Source organism: Pipistrellus hanaki (genome assembly GCF_964339955.1).
Source record: "Pipistrellus hanaki genome assembly, chromosome: 4".
NCBI classification, from domain to species: Eukaryota; Metazoa; Chordata; class Mammalia; order Chiroptera; family Vespertilionidae; genus Pipistrellus; species Pipistrellus hanaki.
This window is the reverse complement of record NC_140506.1, coordinates 34,391,565-34,413,262: the sequence shown is the minus strand read 5'-3', so window position 1 is coordinate 34,413,262 and position 21,698 is coordinate 34,391,565. Positions and strand designations below refer to the sequence as shown.

The following is a 21,698-nucleotide window of genomic DNA, read 5'->3' as shown; positions in this document are numbered from 1 at the left end:
CTCAGGCAGCAGAAGCAGAGAGTGGAGTCCTAAAGCAAGGCGAGAGCACTTGTGAGTGTGATCGAGCAGCAGCATGGAGACAGAACGAGTGGAAAGGAGAGGAATAAAAGATGAGGACAGAAAAGAAAGGAGGGCCTGATCATATAATGCCTTCTAGGTCACCATGAGGCTTTGGTTTCTCTTCTCAGTATGACAAGGGTTCGTTTGAGGGTTCCACCCTAAGGAGTGACATGATCTGACATACATACTCACAGTATCATTCCAACTCCTATGCTTCAGGCTGACTGAGAGGGGCCAGGGGCAGCGCAGGAGGCTTGTTTGTAGCCACTGCTATCTTCCAGGCAAGAGACGATGGTGGGCAGAATAGGTGGCAGCAAGAGAGGCCGTGAGCAGTAACTGGGTTCTGAACATATTCTTTTTTTTTTTAATCAATCTTTATTGTTCATATTACTACAAAAGTTCCTCATTTTCCCCCCCTCCACCAGGTTCCCACCCCACCCTTTGCCCACCCCCCATTCTGAACTTATTCTTAAGGTAGAGCCAAAGGATTTCCTGGCAAATTGGACACAGAATGTGAGAGAAAGAGGATGTCTCCCACGTTGGAAGCCCGAGCTAAGGACGGCATTGCCATTACAGAGATGGGGAGTGGTGTAGGTAGAGCAGATTCGGGAAAGAAAACCAGGAATTCAGTTTCGGACACAATCAGTTGCAGATGCCCGCACAGGAGAACTCTGAGTCGTGGAGGCACTGGGATACCACGCCCGTGGTTTTTTCTGCCCACTCTTTTAATGATTTACTCTTCTCAAAGCACTAGTGGGAAGATGAAAGGCTGAAGGAAAGAAGAGTAGAGATGGTTCCCTGCTCTTGAGGAAGTGGAAATGTCAGAAATGAAAGCATAGACTTTCCTGCCACCTACGGCCATAAGCGTAGGCTGGAACAACAGAGACCACCTTGCTCTAACATCATCGACAAAGAAATGAGCTAGGTATGTCTATGATGTGGTTTTAGATACAACACATGCCACCATGTTGAACGTGCGGGTTCTGGCTACAGTCAAATGCATGGCGACAACACAAGAAAATGAAACCACATTAACAATTCGATAATACCGCCCCAAACTCTCCCCTCTTTCAGTTCGTTCTCCAGGTAGAATTTTGTCCACAGGGCTATTTTCCTTGGAAATCATCATTATTTTCCAAAGGAAAATGAGTTTGAGTATTCTAATGGTCAAGGGAGAGGATTAGACTAAGGACTGGGCAGCCAGCTTACCCCTGGCTCCCGTCCACAGGCCCTGCCCCGCCTTTGTCTTATGACTTGGTTTCTCGGTGTGTAAATACTGCACCCGGGGAAAAAATATTTTCCACTGCCTACAAACAGGGCTTTTGTGAGGATTAATGAATTAATGTGTATAAAACACTATGAGCTACTCAAATGAAGGGACAATGAAACTCTATTTGGGAGTTTTTGAGGTCAGACAGAGCAATCGCTTTTCGTACAAACCCCACTGAAAATTAGACTATGATAGCAGAAGTTATCTCACATGGGCCCAAAGAAACAAAATGAGATCATGTGTGAACACTCATTGTAAAGTACAATTCCAACGTGAGGATATCTAGAAATGATCTCTCAAGATAAAAATGCAATACTGAACAGGTTAAAAAAAAAAATCATTGAAAAACAGTAGCTCTAGTAAAGCTCCACTTGGGGATTAAATGTGTTGACCTGTGAACTACAGTGAGGCCAACCTCCTAGTTGTTGCTAGAAGCATGACAAGACTCTAGGAGAAGATACAGACTTTTGTCGAAGAGCCACAGAATCAAGAGCTACTTATGAAAAGAGCTTTGTGGGAGGCCTTTTCCCTTCGTTTCTAAATGCTGTCCGACTCCACTCAAATGGTCACAATTAACATAGACGTGAATGGGCCACTGTATAGATTCTGTTCATAATCCAAATAGATGGCTTTCCCTGCCCACTGTGATTTTACATCAGTATTCAAACAGCCTTTCACTTGGTCCCATTCCTGACTCAGAACGTGCCAAAGACCAGAGGAACACACAATCTGGAGGTGACATCTCTCTCAAACAAAGCAAGGATGTGCTCCGATTACCGTGAGCATCGGGTTTTCACACACCTCAACTTTTCATTTCAGAAAAAAGAAAAGTGAATGGTGCCTAGAAAACTATCAGACACACAAAGAGTGGGAATGAGCTACAAGCTAAAAAAACAATTCCATGATCAACCTGAATCCAGACCAAAGAGTTTGATGAGTTCATCCCCACCCTGTTCCCAGCTAAGCCAATATAACCACCCGGATCTGGACACCTGAGGCAAGGAAAGTCTGACTTGCCCAAGGTCAGTGAGCTTAATCCCTAATGACTCATGTAAATTCTGGACTTTCAGTTCTGTGTTTACTGCACACTGACACTAGTCTCCCAACTGGTCTCTCTACTTTCAGCCCCAGCTCTCTCCAGTCCAGGGTGCTCATGACCAAAAGATTCGACTTGTTAAAACACTGTTCTGGGGTGCCGCCCCCTGGACCTGCTCTAAACTCCTCAGTGGCCCCCCACTGACTAGAGAGGAAAGGCCACATTTCTGACCTTCAAGTCTGCTCTGCGAGAGCCCCTCTCAGTGCCTCATACAACATTTCCTCTCTCCTCTAGAGTAGATGTTTGTAGATTCTGGTTGTCTGGCGTCCTTATTTTTTTCCCCTTTTGCACCCAGATCTCCTCATCTGGGGGACCACCTTGCCTCCCCCCACCCATCCCCACCCCACTCCACCTTCGCTCCTTTGATAGGAAGTGCAATCCCACTTCCTTACAGAAGCCAATGGGAATTCATCATCCCTCTCCCTGCCCCAATGCAGTCAGGGTGGGTACATGACTAGGGTTCTTAAGCAGGGGTCCATTCTTAAGCAAGTAATGACTTGGTGGGGTTAGGGTCATATTTAAGCATCAAAGTCTGCTTCTGTCATTGGCACTCAAGAACTAGGGCTGCGAAACTCCCACTTATTTCATACAACTTCCCTTTACAAACCAGCCATTCTACCAGGTGGTCTATTCAGTAAGCCCCCACCCAGCACCCCACCCCAAACACTGTTCACCCCGTGCTATCCTCCTAGAAGTAGGCCCAGGACAGGAACACCACACCCATCCAGGAGCTGGGCATGCAGAGTCTTGAAGGTATGAATACTAAAGGGAAGGACAGAGCTGAGACGCATTCCAGCACAAGCACTGAAGACAGAGAACATGTCATACTACGCGCTGGATGTGAAGGTCCTTCTCCAGAGCTGTGTGCAAGACAACAAGGGGCCTAGAGACATAAGCAGAGTTCCACTCACCTGGCACCTTATGACTTGCGTCTCTATCCTGAAATTTATTTTTATTTATTTTTATTTTTTAATTAAATTATTATCTTTGTACATATACCATTGCCCACCCCCTCCCATTCATGCCCTCCCTTCCCAGAGTTTTGTGTCCATTGGTTGTACTTATATGCATGTATATAAGTCCTTCGGTTGATCTATTATCTCCCCCAGATCTCCCTACCCTCCCCGCTGCAATTTGACAGTCTGCTTGTTGCTTTACTGTATCTATATCTATCTTTTGGTTCTTCAGTTTATAATGTTCTTTATCATCCATAAAAAAGTGAGGTCATGTGGTGTTTCTCTTTCATCGACTGGCTTGTTTCACTCAGGATGATGTTCTCCAATTCATCCAGGTTGCTGCAAATGATGAGAATTTCTTCTTTTTTATGGCAGCATAATATTCCATTGTGTAGATGTACCATAGTTTTTGGATCCAATCATCTGCTGATGGGCACCTAAGCTGTTTCCAAATCCTAGCTATTGTAAATTGTGCTGCTATGAACATAGGGGTGCATATATCCTTTCTGATTGGTGTATATCCTGAAATTTAAAGGAGGGCTTAGAAGGAGTACACGTGTAAATCCCCAAAAGCTCAAAAGAGATCAAAATTCTACATTTTTCCTAATTAGGTTTTTGCCATTCTTGATGTTTACTCTTAATATACACACTCACCTTCACAGAACACAGCATAATATTAAGCCAAGGCACCTGCTTTCGTTAAACTTATTCCAAAATAATTTGTGTGTGTTTATATAAGCACCTAAAAAATCTGCCCTATTGCATTCCTGAGCAAAGCAGGAAACAGAAGTAGCTGCAGCAGAAGTGCCCGAGTGTCGAGATATGGGAAGAACCAAAGCAGCACAGAGGTATGCACCCCTGATGAGAGCTCCCAGTCCGCAGCCAACAAGATGGACAAACACGGGCAAGTTACTTAACCTCTTCCATCCTGGATTTCCTCGTCTGTAAAATGTAGCTACAGACTGTGAGGGTGATAGAACCAAATGTACACCAAGCACCTGGTACACATCGGCTACACACGGCCACTATCCTTTCCTTTTTAATAAACAGCTCCCCCAACTGTGATCTAAGTTTCTGGAAGACCTATCCCTTGCACCTGGACACACCACGGGAAAACCAGTGGGTTCAAAGTGAGGAGATTTCCTTCATCTGCTGTCTCCTAACTGTGTGACTCTCAGGTCACTCACCTACTTTGAAGCTCCATTTTCCTGTCTGGAAAATGGGGGCAATAATCGTGGCCCACCCCCGGACATGTAGGGATTCAACGAGATTTGTGGAAACTTTAAAGGATACCAGGTATGTCAAGTATCCTCACCAAGTGCTTGTGTACTTACAAGTGACCTTCTCAGAGAGATTTCTGACACCACCTTTGAATTTCCAGTTCAACCACTTTTCTCATGTCACTCACGAACCTACAGACTCTTTATGGCTCATTATGCCTCTTTCGAGTTGTTTGGCTTATGACCGTCTTTATTGGGGCTCCACCCTACCTGGCTAATCCTATTTCCTTCTGTTCCTCCAGACTTGCACACTGTCCCTCTTATGGTCCCCACTCAGTCCCACTCCTGCACTTTTACTTATACTAGTTCTTCTGCCCCCTCTGTCTACCTACCGGTAAGTGGTAGATAAGGAGTCAATACTAAAACCCAACTCATTTTACCTGCTCCACTGCACCTCTAATTACTCCAGCAGTAAGCATTCTCTCTCCTCGTTCTGCACTCACAACCCACTTCCAGTTCATATGATTTTTTACTAAATTCTAACTTTCCCTTTCTGCTAATGTTTTCTCTTCAGCGAGGCAATTAGCTTCTTGAGAGAAGAGATCATACTTTTTTAAAACCACTCCCCACTCCCTAAAACTTCGGAATAGTTAGTACAACAGAGGAGAAGCATGGACTGGGGGTTCTCAAATCTCTTTGTGCACCAAAATGTGTATCCTTACTTCATTTCTGTAAACCTTTCACAAGCACCTATTCTGTGCTGGATGTTGAAGGAACTGATAGAAGCAGAGCAAGTTTCCTGGTTTTACAGGCTTGAGAGCAAGCCAGTCAATGATAAGAGAGTATAGGAAGCTGGGCCTCAGGATAGTTGGAACACCCTATTTCAACTCAGACTGTGGTCTTTTTGTTTGTTCATTTGTTTATTGACAAATCCTGCCTCTAGTGTATTTGTACCAATAGCATAGGAGGACCCCAGCCCCATGCAGACAGCAGCCAGGGGACACACCAGCCCTTCTGTCCTCACATCGGCAGACAGAGGCCTCCACTCTAAAGCCTTCGTGGGGGCCTGGGTACCTTTAGGGGCCTGAGCTGGAGCCTGAGCCAGAACTGGAGCTGCAGCCACAGCCTGGGGTTTGGTTTGAGCCCTGGCCATGGACTTGGGCCGGCAGAGCCTGAGACCCTTGACGAGGAAAGCTTCTCCATCACCCAGCTCTTATTCCTCAAGCCAGCACACAGTGCCTTCTGATATTTCCCAAGCAGTTTTTCTACGAGTAACACATAGAAACACATAAGGAGAGTTTACAAACTTCTAAAAGGTAGCTAAATAAAATTCACTTGGAATCAGAAGAGCTGGTTCAAGTATATAGTTCCAGCTTTATTTTATTCACTAGAAGCTCGCCCTCCACAAGTAATTTCAAGCCTCTGAGCTCCAGTTTCCGGATCAATAAAGCACAAGAGCTGAACTACCTTATGGCTACAGCTCCTTCCTCATAGATGTTCCTAATGAAAACTCTTGCAATCTCAGAATGTGAGTCTGATATTTCTGGCTCCCCCTTGCTCTACCAACAAATCATCCTGGTTCCAAAACCTCATCCAAACACCCCTCAATTCTTTCTATTCTAGAGCTAGGTGTTCCTGGCTCTCACCCCCATCCTCTCTGCCCAACCCAACCACCACCAAAAACATATCAAATAGGAAAAAAAAAGAAAAAGGAAAAAAAAAAAAAGGCCACATACATATTTAGTAAAAGGCGAAAGATTTATACAGTCTGAAGAGAAACCAGAGCATTACATGCATGATATTTAGGAGGCAGGACCACATAATGGTTAAAGGCCCGTGATTTACGTTCAGATATGGGTGTCAACCCAGTTTAGCAACTTATAAGCTTCTCACTCAAAGCAAGTCCCCTCTGTCTAAGCCTGTTTCTTCATCTATAAAATGAAGATCATGATAATGCTATTTCATATTGTTGTTACCATGTTTCCCCGAAAATACGACCTACTTACAGGCTTCCTTCTGAGTGAAATATAAGGCATCCCCCCCAAAATAAGCCCCCCCCCCCCCGCTAGGCTAAACATGAGAGATTCCGTCCACTGATTCTGAAAGAAATGGAGTCACAAGAAATTCACCAGGAAATTCAGGAATTGGATTGTTATGATGATGTTCCAGAAGATGATGACATGATTGTCATTGAATAAATGAGTAAATTCTTGATACTGTAGGATTTACAGTTTGTCTGGTTTGTGTTGACAACTACCGTACTACTGTACCGTATACAGGTAATAAATTTCCTTTATTTTCATTTAACAATAAATGTGTACCGTATTCTTCTTCATGGGAAAATAAGACATCCCCTGAAAATAAGACCTAGTGCATCTTTGGAAGCAAAAATTAATATAAGACATTGTCTTATTTTCGGGGAAACAGGGTAGAAGGATAAATGAGTAACACATGAGAGCCTGGCACATGCATGACTGTAATGTCATTATGATGGTGCTGGCAGAGATCACTGCTGCTCTCAATGTTATTTTCCTGAAGGATGCCACTGCCAGGTTGGAATGAGGCTCTCCTAAAAGAATGAGTAGCCTAGAAAACTCATCCCAGGGCCACTCCTAGGATGGGGAGGGGAGCCTTCTGTTTGCAGGGGGCAGAGGGCTGAGAGATTGGGTAAAGGCTGAGGGGATGCTCTTAACGAAAAGTGTGGAAGACACAGCCTTGTGCACTCACCCTTCCCCTCACCGCCCGCCATCCTCCAGGGAGAAGGGCCGTGACATCTCCAGGGCCGGCCCAGGAAAGGCATCCTGCAGCCACCTGACTCTGAGGGACGCGAGGCCGGCTCGTGTGCAAGGGGAACATCCTGTGACGTCTCGAATTTAACTTGTTTACGGAACATTCAGTCCACCATCTCATTTAGTGAAAAGCTGCATTCGTGTTTCATTTAATTCTAGGAAGCATTAATAAGGTTCGCTTACTTGTTGGCTTTTTCACATGTGAAGCATTATCGTCAGCCTCTGTCTTCCAGCAGCAAATGTTATTTCTAATAGTTCCTGGAAATGGCATGTTTCCCCAGCGCTGAACCGGAGCTCCCGATGCACTGGGTGCTGTGCAAACAGCTCCGTCATCACAGAGGTTCACAGGAAAACTCTCCCCATCTCGGTGCAGAGGCACCCTGGGGAGAAGATTCCCTGTTTCAAGGGAAATGAATTTCCTGGACACCGGACACATTTTCCAAAGCATCATCCATGGAAGCAGAGAACCTGCCATTATCTCAGAAAGTGGGTGCAGCCAGAAACATCTCTGGATGTGAGTTCATAGCAAACGCACCCCCAAATCAAAGTAAATTCTTGTGATGCACAAGAAAGGGGGTGATCCATATCAGTGAGGAAGAGCATAAGCATTCTTCAGGAATAATGAGAACAGCTGAGGAATTAAATGAAATGCTCATAAGCTTTACTCATCCACTTAACAGATCAGGTAATTATAATTTGCCAAATACTAGCCTAAGATCTGAAGAGAAGAAAACTCGCCCTTCACCCTTAAAAAGCTCCATCCAATGGGAACGACAGACTAAAACAGATGATTATACGCACATTATGTCATGGGCAATTCCAAGTACCAGCATCCAATTGGAATGGTTAAGAAGAGATTTGACAGAGACTGACCACCAGCTGACCCCATATATCCATTCTTCCCTTCATTTTAGTGGTAGGATCCTTCCACTTCAGTTGGACACATGACCAACCAGCTACAGCTCCACTGCCCAATATGGTAGCCATTAGTTACCCATGGCTAGTCCTACATGTTGAAGTGATACGATTTTAGATATAGTGGGTTAAATATGTTTGGTTAAGTATACTAAGTTATTTTCACCTGTTTCTTTCATTTTTTTAGCATGTTTATTAACATTTCTAATTACATATGTGGCTCACATTACGCTAGTGCTGAACTAAAGACTATGACTCAGCCTCCTCTGGAATTAAGTGTGGACATATGATGACGCTTTGGCTAAGGAGATGTGAACAGAAGTAATGCACACCATGCCTGAGTTGGGCTTTTCAAAAGAAGGAAGGTGCTATCCACGATTTCTTTCTGTTCTTACCGGCTGGATGCAGATGAATGGCGCTGAGCTGGCTGCAACTGTGCCAATAAGGATAATGCCCCAGGGATGGCAGAACAAGACAGAAGGAACGTGGTCCCCGGATAACCTCAGAATGAGCCACCCTACTCTCCAGCTTAGACTTTCACATAAGAGACTTTCTTGTCATATTTAACCCTCTCTTCAGGTCCCTTTGAAGTATCTCAACTATTATTTTAACTCAGTGATTGGCAAACTGAAGCTTGTGAGCCCCATGCAGCTCTTTGGCCCCTTGAGTGTGGCTCCTCCACAAAATACTACAGCCTGGGCGAGTCCATTTTGAAGAAGTGGCATTAGAAGAAGTTTAAGTTTAAGAAATTTGGCTCTCCAAAGGAATTTCAATTGTTGCATTGTTGATATTTGGCTCTGTTGACTAATGAGTTTGCCGAACACTGTTCTAATACAAAAGGGTTTAAGAAATTTCCTAAAGAAGATCTCTCTCTCTCTTTCTTTCTCTCTTTCTCTCTCTCTCTCTTTCTCTCTCTCGCTCTCGCTCTCGCTCTCTCTCTCACTTTCTCTCCCCCTCCTTCCTTTTCTTCTCCATCCCTTCTTCCCTCCCTCCTTCCCTTTTTATCTAAAATCAGTAAATGTACCCCACCAGTGTGGCTCAGTGGTTGAGCATTGACCTAGGAACCAGGAGATCACAGGTCAATTCCAGGTCAGGGCACATGCTCAGGTTTAAGCTTTATCCTCAGTGGGGGTGTGCAGGAGGCAGCCGATTGATGATTCTCTCTCATCATTGATGTTTCTATCTCTCTCTCTCCCTCTCTCATCCTCTCTGAAATCAATAAAATATATAAAATAAAATCAGCAAACATATTATTAGGTGAGGATAAAAATAAAATAAGTAAATAAACCTTGGAGCTGTATGAATTAAATTCCATGCTGAATACAATGTTTACTGAAGGACAAGTCATTTAAATGCACTAATTTGAAGCTTACATAGAAATGAAAAAGCCACCTATCATTTAGAACTTAGACAAGAGAACATTTGGGGGGCAGAAGTAACACCGGATTTTAGTTAGAATTTCTAACACATGGTGATATTAAGACCAGACTAAAATAGATTTTAAGTCTTTTTCTGTAGAAAATGTACCCCGTCATTGCCTGCACCCTGGCCAGGCCGGGGAGGAGGGCGGGACGTGGCCACTGCCCATCCCTGGGATGCCGCTGGAAATTGAGAAGGCCCAAGGGGACAGAATCAAGGTCAGTAAAACACAAGTGCAGAGTGGCAGAGAACAGAACAAAAGCACACAGATAAATCCTTGGGAGTGACTAAATGAGAAGTCACCTTCAAGTTTAAAATACAACACATTTGAAATGCAAACCGGCTGCTGGGAAGCATAAGCAGGCTGGGAACGGAGCACAGGTGCTGAGAGGTCAGAACTCTGGGTCCAGAATACTGTGCCTACTCTGAAGCTTTCCTCTAAGAAGCAGCCAACGACCTTGGAAGTCATAATAGCATATTAGACTCCACGTAAAATAAATAAATAAATAAATAAATAAATAAATAAATAGGGGGTGTGTGTTTTGTTTTGTTTTCATCCTGGAAAGATTTAGGATGACAAGCTATGTCAATCTGGCCCTCAAACACAGACAACTGTCATACATAGTTTGTGACAAGTATAAAGAGGAGGCCCTTCATTTCATTATTCAGTCAAGTCTGGAAATGTAGAGGCAGTGAAACTGTTCAGATCCGTTGATTTGAGCATAAGCTCTTCCGGTGTCTTTTACAGGTGAACAGGCCGGGCATTTCCCCTCTCGGTAATGCCAGCGGGAAGTGAAGAGAGAAGGAAGGTCCACAGGCCAGGGATCAATAAACTGCTGGACCTAGAGCAGGCTGCTAACCTCTCAGATCTTCTTAGCTTCCTCATCCATAAAACAGAGATGATGAGGTGATGGGAAGGAGGAAGGATAGCAGGCCTATTGCTGAACAAAGGGAAAGCAACCCATCATCCTCGTTATTATCAGACTCCAGAACTCCAAACCAAATTACACAAAGAGGTCTTCGGATAGCTGGGGAAATCCCCCCGGTCCTCTCTGTAAAAGCGCCTCAGATGCCACAGGGCCTGCTCGGGTAGTTGGCAAGCCCAACTTCGTTCTTCCAGCTGCTAAAAGGCATTTCCACAGTGGCTCTACCTGCCCCGCCCTGTGGCAGCCGGGTGCTAATGAAGTGAAGTCCCTCTGCTGCAGCAGGAATGCTGTGGGTCTCCCTCCACGAGATGCCGGAGTGAGAATTTCTGTTTAGTGTGAAGGAGCCGGATCCCTCCCAAAGAGGCACCACAACTCATGATTCCAGGATAGTCCATGTACACTTCACCCAAAACATTCCTGGTCTGAAGAATCAACTAATAAAATACTGTGTCATTGTCGCAACTGAGCATGACTCCAAATACCGATTAAATGAGCGAAACCAGTTCATTACCCTGCCATCACCTTTGGACCACCAGCCAACGAGAGGAGGGTCTTTTTGTCACTGGCTTGGAAGGATTCGAAGAGAAACTTAATTTCTTAATGAATCAGGGAACCAAACACTTACAAACCATTTAAAAGTATGTATCCCCAATATGAGAGAAGTACTCACAAAAGCCTGTTTTGGTGGTATTTTTCCTGAAAGGGGGATTCAAGGTCTAATAAAATGCCTCACTCATGCTTTTTTTTTTTTTTCCAAGTGTCTTTATACCCTAACTAAACAACAGAAGGAAAGAAAAACAGTGGGTTTTTTGAGAGTTTTTATTTTGTGTGTGTGTGTGTGTGTGTGTGGTTTATTTTTTTTACAACCTCAAGTACAGAACCAAAACTCCTACCAGAACACAGCCACTCATGAGTTGTTGTTTTTTACACAGCCAGCCTGAGGCTTTCCTCCCTCGTGTGAACTGGCTCCATGATTTTCTTCCACATTAATAAATGCAGACGTGCTAAATTAGCAACAAGCCGGAGAAGCTGGCGTGCCACCAACTGATCACATTCACTGCTTTCCCACACGTATGTTTGCAGCAATACCAAAGGATGCCATAAATAACTTTTCACCGAGGAGCTATCAGTTGTTAGGTTTCGGTTTTAAGCTTTCCAAAGTATCACCATCTATAACTTCATTTCATTGATAAACCACCCAATTTTATCTAGAAAGTTGACATCATCTCCATTTCTTAGATGAGGAATCCTGGAGTGGAAAACACTCATCTAAAGGAAAACTAGGTTTGCACCCCGATCTCAGGTTTGATTTTATGACCCTGAGAGAGAACTGCATTTTTTTTTTATTTAAATTCTTTATTGTTCAACATATTACATATGTCTCCTTTTTCCCCTATTGACCTCTTCCTAACCGCTCCCACCCCCCAGCACATGCTCTCACTCCCCTACTGTTGGTCTCTATTGGTTATGATTATATGCATGCATACAAGTCCTTTACTCTCTTGTTCCCTTCCCTCTCCCCTGCCTTCCCTCTGAGGTTTGACTGTCTGTTCAATGCTTCTCTGTCTCTGGATCTAATTTTGTTCAGCAGTTTACATTGTTCATTATATTACACAAATGAGTGAGATCATATGATAGTTACCATTCTCTGACTGGCTTATTTCATTTAGCATAATGTTCTCCAGGTTCATCCATGCTGTTGCGAATGGTCAGAGTTCTTTCTTTTTTATAGCAGTGTAGTATTCCATTGTGTAGATGTACCACAGTTTTCTAATCCACTCATCTGCTGATGTGCACTTAGGCTGTTTCCAAATCTTAGCTATTGTAAATTGTGCTGTTATGAACATAGGGGTGCATATGTCCTTTCTAATTGGTGTTTCTGATTTCTTGGGATATATTCCTAAAAGTGGGATTACTGGGTCAAATGAGAGTTCCTTTTTTTTTTTTTTAATTTTTGAGGAAACTCCATATTATTTTCCACAGTGGCTGTACGAGTCTGCATTCCCACCAGCAATGCATGAGGGTTCCTTTTTCTCCACAGCCTCACCAGCATTTGTCAGTTTGATGATTCGTTGATGATAGCCATTCTCATTGTCATTTTAATTTGCATCTCTTGGATTATTAGTGTCTTTGAGCATTTTTTCATATGTCTCTTGGCCTTCTGAGTGGAGTCAAGACAATCTCTTCAATAAACAGTGTTGGAAAAATTAAACAGATACATGTTAAAAAATGAAACTAGACCACCAATTTACACCATATACAAAAATAAACTCAAAATGGAAAAAAGATTTAAATGTAAGAAGAGAAACCACAAAAAGTTTAGCAGAATCCATAGACAGCAAAATATCAGACACATCTCATAGCAATATGTTTACTGAAACTAAGGAGAAAATAAACGTATGGGACTACATCAAAATAAAAAGCTTCTGCACAGCAAAAAAACCATCAACAAAACAAGAAATCCCACTGCATGAGAGCACATATTTGCCAATGTTATATCCAATAAAGGCCTAATCTCGAAAATTTATAGGGAACTCAGACACCTTAACAAAAGGAAGATAAACAATACAACAAAAAATGGGCAAAGGACCTAAATAGATACTACTGAGAGTGGACATAGAGAATGCCGAGAAATAACTACATTTTAAGCAAATGTGACCTGCTAATAAATCTTTAACTCGCTCATTTTTGTGAACGTTAATAATACAGAAGAAAGTGCTGCTTAGACAGAGTACATGGTCATTTGGCCTCTCCTGGCTGAAATTTTCTTTGGCACTCTTCCATCAAAGCTCTGCCAAACTAGTTGACAGTTAAGTGGCATTCTGATGCAAGGCACACAAAATAGACTTTTAATAAGGCTGTTAAACTTTCTTAGGGTTTTTTTTTTTTATCATACATGCAACTATTTACATTATTGCTCATAGCATCACAGAAAGTGACAGGTGAAGAAACTGAGAACTGGGGTATGAGTATCACTTATGGACTTGGGGCTAGTACCTGCCAGTTCCCTGAAATAGAAACACAGAGAAGAATCTAAGAAAGAGTTGGGATGAGGGGCAAGAGCCCGCAGGGAGTGTCCACCAGGCCCCGCTCACACACCTGATCACCAGCTCACACACACTCTTGTCGTGTTGCACAGCATAGTGCTAATGTCCTAGGCTGGCCATTTTCAGAACTGCTATTTCCTATATGTGCATCTCACCTTAACCATATATGGTTCTGACATTCAGCCCTGCTAATATAAAAATGGAACTTTGACTTTATTGTTAACATTTATTAAACAATTGATTGGTTTGCCAATAAATGGTATATTCCCACACAACTTGTTATTCCTAAATAAGAAAAAGAAAAAAAACACAATGTAGAAAACCAGTTTCCTAAGCATAAAGAGAAGTTTATACTGATGTGCATAGAAAGGACTGCCTGTCACACATAAATGTCAGCCCCTACAAGCATGTCTTCTTAAATCTGGTTGAGGTCCTCCGTTTTACATGGGATACACTACAAAGTGATAGGCCTTTAAACGCCTAGTGATGTAAGTCTCGCTATCTACACTGTGTAACCCCCATTCTAAGAAAGGGAAGACTTCTGGTGGAAGAAACCACTGCCATTTTTATTTTTTTTAAATTTGCCTACTGTCCCAGGTTTGATTCCGGTCAAGGGTATGTACCTTGGGTGCAGGCACATCCCCAGTAGGGGATGTGCAAGAGGCAGCTGATTGATGATTCTCTCTCATTGATGTTTCTAACTCTCTATCCCTCTCTCTCTTCCTCTCTGTAAAAAGTCAATAAAATATATTTTTTTTTAAATTTTCCTACTGCGTACTTGTACTTCAACTATAATAATTCTATACTCAATAGGGAAAATGAGCCATAAACTGACCCTATCAAAGAAAACAAGCAGTGAGTTAACCATTAGATTTAAGTCACACATAAAAATATAAGGCAGACTATGAAAAATCCTGTGGCTGACAACTCGCAGATAAAAATCAGTACAACTTACCAAAGTGTTTTTATTATGTGATGAAATATATATATATAAAATCATAACTAAATTTATATGCACGTTTACTAATCAGAAATATACTGACCCAATATCCAAAGGCAATCACATCACATGAATGCTCCCAATAGCTATACAAATTACTGAACTAATGAAGAATTCTTGTTTGTACATATTCTCTCCCCTAGCACATAGTTACTATAAATGTCTAATGTACTTATAAGCCCAAAATGTAAAAGGAGTTTTTAACTGATCAATGACAAGTAATTACATAATTTTGGCAAATAAAAGATTTAAAGCAAGTGCAAGAGTTTGTGATGGCATGTGACATCTGAAATTTTTTTTGTAAATTTCTTAATTTACACAAAAGAGATTTTTTTGCACCTACTTCCACCACAAGATGCTACAGGCCAAGAAAGGGTACTTCATGCACTAGCTCATCTCCCCTTCCGGAGTCCCCTAGGCTGGCCATTTTCAGCAGCTCAGAGCTCTGTGCCAGCACCTGCCCTAGCAGCCACCACACAGGCTGCTCGGGGAACAGGACCTGTGTCCCCACGTCTCAGTCAGCAAAGTTTTCACATCCTTCAAATTGTCCTATTTAGCACCTCACTTATAACAGAGACCAACGTGATTTTTTTCTCATTTGATTTATTTCAAGATAGCTCAGACTTCTTTAAAAATGTGTGTTAAGTTGTATATTTGTGAAATAGAAGGTGGAAATTCCCTCTAATCTCTCCATAGAACAATACTTCACTTGCATCTGGCCTCTGAGTGGACCTGTCAGCAGGCACGTCTCAGCACCTACTTGGTAAAATCCTGCATGCTGGAGCCAAGGAGGTCTGCTCACCAGACAGAGGCATCCTGGCTGGATGTCATCAGTCTCCAAAATAGCCACCATTCTCTCTGCCCTGTAATAAACCTTGAATTCAACACAAACAAAAGCAAGGGGCAAAAAGGAAAAGGAACTGTGAAAGTGTCCCGGTATGGAAATCAACCACATATTTGGAATTCTATGGGAATACGTTAACAAAAAAAGAGAGCAGGCACCTGGCAGGGAAAAAATGTTAAGGAAATTATTGAGATGTGATACATATCCTGTCAAAACAGTGCCTGAAGTGGTGATTCATCCGATTAGTATCGTCTAAATGCTTTGTTACTTTAAACCAGGGGTCCTCAAACTTTTTAAAGTGGGGGCCAGATCACGGTCCCCAGAGAGCTGGAGGGCCGGACTATATGAACTACTAATTCCTACTGTAACACCTCGGCTGCGCTCACTGCCCAAAAAACCTGGCGGGCCAGATCAGACTCCCCTGGGGACTGCATGTGGCCCGCGGGCCGTAGTTTGAAGACCCCTGCTTTAAACGCTCCATAAGTTTATCAATATTTCATTGGGTACAGAGAATTAAAAAAACAAACAAACAAACAAACAAAACACTTAAGTACTGAGCTGTTCAAATAATCCTATGCCCAACAATAAGTACCTAGCACACAGTCACTGTATTCACAGCAGTCCTAAGGTCCCCGAGATCGGGCACTCTCCGCAGCCTCCCCTCGTTTGGCTTTGGCTAACGCTGTGGCCATCTATGTAAGTCCCCGCTGTGGAGGCTTGGCCCTGCACTGGAGCGCTGTTCTGACAACACAAACATCAGAATCAGTTCACTGTAGGCAAGTCGAGCAGAACACCCGAACCGTGATCAAACACCTCCAGAATTCTGGAAGGCTGTTTTCACTCTCCAGGGTCCCCAGTTAGAAAAAGGATACTACACAAAGCTAGGTTTTCCTATACAAATGTAAGGTGTAAACGCATTACAAGCCTATTTGCCAAAACAAATTAAAATGCAAAAGAATAGTATTTTCTTTCTAGTTTCTCTCCCCTAGCAAATAGTCACTATAAATGTCTAATAAGCCCAAAATGTAAAAGGAGTTTTTAACTGATCAATGACAAGTAATTACATAATTTTGGCAAATAAAAGATTTATAGCAAGTGCAAGAGTCTGTAATGGAATGTGACGTCTGAAAGATAGCCACTCCAATTATATTTATGAGCGAAGATGAAATATATAGATTTTCATTACAATGTCTATTTCTTAAATTCACTTGTTTTTCTAACATCACTGAAGCAGAGACCTATTTACAATATAGCTTGTATTTAGGGCATTAGAACAGAAAAAAATATATACTGGGCAATACCATACTTTGATTCCCGTTATACTAGGTATGGCTCCCAGGAAAATGCCTTTATTCAAGCTGCCAAGAACACCCTGCCCCACACCATCTCCACATCAAAATGTATTTATTTGCTTTCACAGCTTCTGATTTGGCAGCGCCTTAAAAACTACTCCCAAGCCTCCAGCACCCAGTGTATGCCTCCCTCACAGTGACTACTAGCCAAACTCAACTCAAATAGAAGGCTCAAACACCCTGGGATGGAAAAGCTTTGGAAAGAACACTTGGATAAGAGGGTTTAGAGCCCCTACACCCAGCAAGTAAAAGCACAAACAGAATAACGCCCACCGTCCACATCACCTGTATAACAGAATGTCTTTATCTTGAGGTTCTGTAAGAAGTGGAAGGACATTATGCCTTAAAATGGCATCTTTTTTATGAGCACAAGTTTGTTTTCTTTCATATTACTAGTTAGGAGCTACATGAAAGACTGTAGGCTTTAGACATTTGCTACGCCTTTTGAAAATAGGTTGTGAAATCAAATAGAAATCACCAAGTTTCTTAAGAGAAAAGGAGGTGGAGCCTAAGGGGGAGTAAACAAGAGGAGAAGAGGGAGCGGGAGAAAAGAGAGAGAACCATTATCAATGTTATTTTACCTAAAATTAGACATCTTTCAAAAATGCCATAAATTTCAGGAACACATTCTCCACCCAGCCTAAATGGAGTTAGGTACATGAAGCCCCAATGGCTAAGATGAAATGAATACCCACTTTCAGTCATTTTTTAATTCAATTAAAAATAATTACTAGATTATTCCTGGTTGATTCCACCTCACTGCTCATGAAGTATTCAGACAACAATAGCATGAGCTGCCAGCACAAGGAAACCTCAGGATATGGCCATCATTTCTCCCTGTACAGATGCAGCACTAAAACAGCACCTTCAAACACAGATTCCTGAACAGTTGAGATGCTGCCAGTAAAGTGTCTGAAAACACTCCTGGAATCAAGCATGATGCTAGCAGTCCAAGACAGAGGTAAGACACCATCCATACTCCACAGAAACACGGAACTTGAGAGGCGGGACACAGCACGGAGAGGGCTTAGCCCACCCCCTCGAGTTTCCGATGAGTCCCAGGGCCCAGAGGGGACATGGCTCACCTGGTATGTGTGTCAGTCTCAGTGCTAAGATTTCAACCCAAATTCTGCTTCTGGTTCAGCTTTTGCTACACACATACTGATTCGTCTGTCCGTCCTTCCTTACTCCCTCCCTCCTTTCCCCCCTCCCTCCCTCCTTTCCTTTCTTTCTTTCTTCCTTGTTGAAAGTATTACAGATGTCCCCTGTATTTATTTGTTTGTTTTTCCTTTTAACCCCCTCCACCCTGCACCCACCCCTCCCAAGCCTTCATCACTTTATTGTCTGTAATCCATAAATGCATATAAATTCCCCTTTAATCTCTTCCACTCACTCCCTCACTCCGCCTTCCCTCTGAAATTTGACAGTCTCTAGATCTATTTTTGTTCATCAGTTTATTTTATTCATTCAATTTCACATATGAGCGAGATCTTGTGATACTTATCTTCCTATGACTAGCCTATTTCACTTAGCATAACGTTCTCCAGGCCCATCCATGCTATCGCAAATGGTAAGAGCTCTTTCGTTTTTACTGCTGCATAGTATTCCATTGTGTAAATGTACCACAGCTTTTTTTACCCACGCGTCTGCTGATGAGCTATTTCCAAATCTTAGCTATTGTAAACTGCACTGCTATGAACATAAGGATGCATATATTCTTTTTGATTGGTGTTTCTGGTATCTTAGGATATAGTCCTAGAAGTGGGATCACTGGGCCAAACGGGAGTTCCATTTTTAACTTTTTTAGTAAACTCCATACTGTTCTCCACAGTGGCTGCACCAGTCTGCATTCCCACCAGCAGTGTACTAGGGTTCCCTTTTCTCCACATCCTTACCAGCACTTGTCATTTGTTGATTTGTTGAGGATAGTGACTTTGAGCATTTTCTCATATGTCTCTTGACCTTCTGAATGTCCACTTTGAAGAGGTGTTTATTTAATATCCTTTGCCCATTTTTAAATCGGATTGTCTATCTTCCTTTTGTTAAATTGCATGAGTTCTTTATATAGTTTAGAAACTAACCCCTCATCCGATGTATCATTGGCAACTATGTTCTCCCATGCAGTGGGCTCTCTTTTCATTTTGTTGATGTTTTCTTTTGCTGTACAGCAGCTTTTTATTTTGATGTAGTCCCATTTATTTTCTCCTTGGTTTCCTTGCCCTATGATATATTGGTAAACATATTGCTACAAGAGATGCCTGAGATTTTGCTGCCTATGGCTTCTTCTAAGATTGTTATGGTTCCACAGTTTACATTTAAGTATTTTATCCATTTTGAATTTATTCTTGTGTATGGTGTAAGTTGGTGGCCTAGTTTCATTTTTGCATGTACCTGTCCAATTTTTCCAATACCATTTATTGAAGAGACTGTTTTTACTTCTTGTATGCTCTTGCCTCCTTTATCAAATCAAGCATAATGGTGTGGGTCAATTTCTGGGTGCTCTGTTATGTTCCATTGATCTTTATGCCTATTCTTGTGCCAGTACCATGCTTTACCATTGCAACAAGAACAACAACAATAAAAACTGATACTTAAGAATAAACTTAACCAAGGAGGTAAAATGCCTGTACTCAGAAAACTACAGGACATTGAAAAAAGAGATTGGTAGACTCAACATCATTAAAATGTCCATACTACCCAAAGCAATCAATAGATTCAAGGAAATCCCTATTGAACTGCCAATGGCATATTTCAAACATCTAGAACAAACACTGCAAAAAATTATATGGTACTAAAAAAGACCCCGAATTGCTACAGCAATCTTAAAAAAGAACAAAGTTGCCAATACCAGATATCACAATACCAGATATTAACTTATACTATAAAGCCACTGTACTCGGGCCTTTTTTTAATATATATTTTGTTGATTTTTACAGAGAGGAAGGGAGAGGGATAGAGAGTTAGAAACATCGAAGAGAGAGAAACATTGATCAGCTGCCTCTTGCACAACCCCTACTGGTGATTGAGCCCGCAACCCAGGTACATGCCCTTAATGGGAATCGAACCCAGGATCCTTCAATCCTCGGGCCAATGCTCTATCCACTGAGCCAAACTGGTGAAGGCCAAACTGTCTTTTAAAAACCTATTGCACACAATCTACTACCATTTTTAAATGAATGTCATAAAACACCAATCATGTTCAGTTCCCACTAAAAAAAAAAACTGCTCTCACCCTGATCAGGTTGCTCAGTTGGTTGGATTATATGCACCCCTCATGTTCATTGTAGCATTATATACAATAGCCAAGTCATGGAAACAACCTAAGTGCCCATCAACAGATGGTGGATAAAGTAAATATGGTGTATAAACATGGAAGAATATTATTCAGCCATAAAATAGGACGTCTTGCCTTTTGCAACAACATGGGTGAACCTGGAGAGCACTACACTAAGTATAATGTCAGACTTTAAAAGACAAATACAGTCTGCTATAAAATGCAGTATCAGTAATATGTGGAATCTTTTTTTTTAAATATATTTTATTGATTTTTTTTTTTTTTTTTTTTTTTTTTTTTTTTTTACAGAGAGGAAGAGAGAGGGATAGAGAGTTAGAAACATCAATGAGAGAGATTCATCAATCAGCTGCCTCCTGCACACTCCCTACTGGGGATGTGCCCGCAACCAAGGCACATGTCCTCGACCAGAATCAAACCTGGGACCTTTCAGTCTGCAGGCCGACGCTCTATCCACTGAGCCAAACCGGTTTCGGCTATGTGGAATCTTTTAAAAAGCCAATTTCAGCCCTAATCGGTTTGGCTCAATGCATAGAGTGTTGGCCTGCAGACTGAAGTCTTGGGTTGGATTCTGGACAAGGGCATGTACCTTGGTTGCAGGCTTGATCCCTGGTCCTGGTCAGGGCCCATGCAGGAGACAACCAATCAATGTATCTCTCTCACATCAATGTTTCTCTCTGTGTGTGTCTGCCCCTCCCTTCCACTCTTTCTAAAAATCAATGGAGAAATATCCTCAGGTGAGGATTAATGATAACAAAAAAAAATGCCAATTTCATAGAAACAGATAATAGAATGATAGTGGCCAGGGGCTGGGGGCATGAGGAAATGGGGAAATGTAGGTCAAAAGGTATAAACTTCTAGTTACAAATTCTGAAAATCTAATGTGTAGCATGGTGACTATAGTTAAAGTGTTACTGCATACTTGAAAGTTGCTCAGAGTAGATCTTAAGTGTACTCACCACACACATAAGAAAAAAGTTAACTATATGAGGTGATAGATGTGTTAATTATCTTGGTTTTGATAATTAATCCACATGTACATGTACATATTTTAAGTACATGTGATGATTTGATGTACAATTTTCCAATTATACACATGAGAGATCCTGAACCCAAGTGATTCCAGTGAACAACCAGGCTTGGAATCCTGGGTTATGGGCTCAAATAACCCATAATCACTTCTACCATTTGAATCTCTCTCTCTCTCTCTCTCTCTCTCTCTCTCTCTCTCTCTCTCTCTCTCTAAAAATCAATACAAATATTTTTTTTTAAAAAGAAAGAAAAGGAGGAAGACTACTGACGAAGAACCAGGTGGCGATGCACAGACAATAAACAAAGGTCATCAGGGAAGAAGTAAAATTGCCTCAGAAAGAATCATCCAGCCCAGCAGAAATCTCTTGATCTTCACCAATGCTCCATGTCTAAGGCCTCCTTTGCTTTGAGTCCTGGTTTACAGCGTCCCTGCAAAGGCCAACGGGGATGTTTCCCTGGGTGTCTGGCGTGGAAATTTTA

At 42.1% G+C, this 21,698-nt stretch overlaps 1 protein-coding gene across 2 annotated transcripts in view; it reads right to left on the bottom strand.

The window, feature by feature from the left end:
* Nucleotides 1-21,698, bottom strand: part of ARHGEF28 (Rho guanine nucleotide exchange factor 28) — a 240,885-nt gene that overhangs the window by 213,715 nt on the left and 5,472 nt on the right. The gene's annotated exons all lie outside the window — the stretch shown is intronic.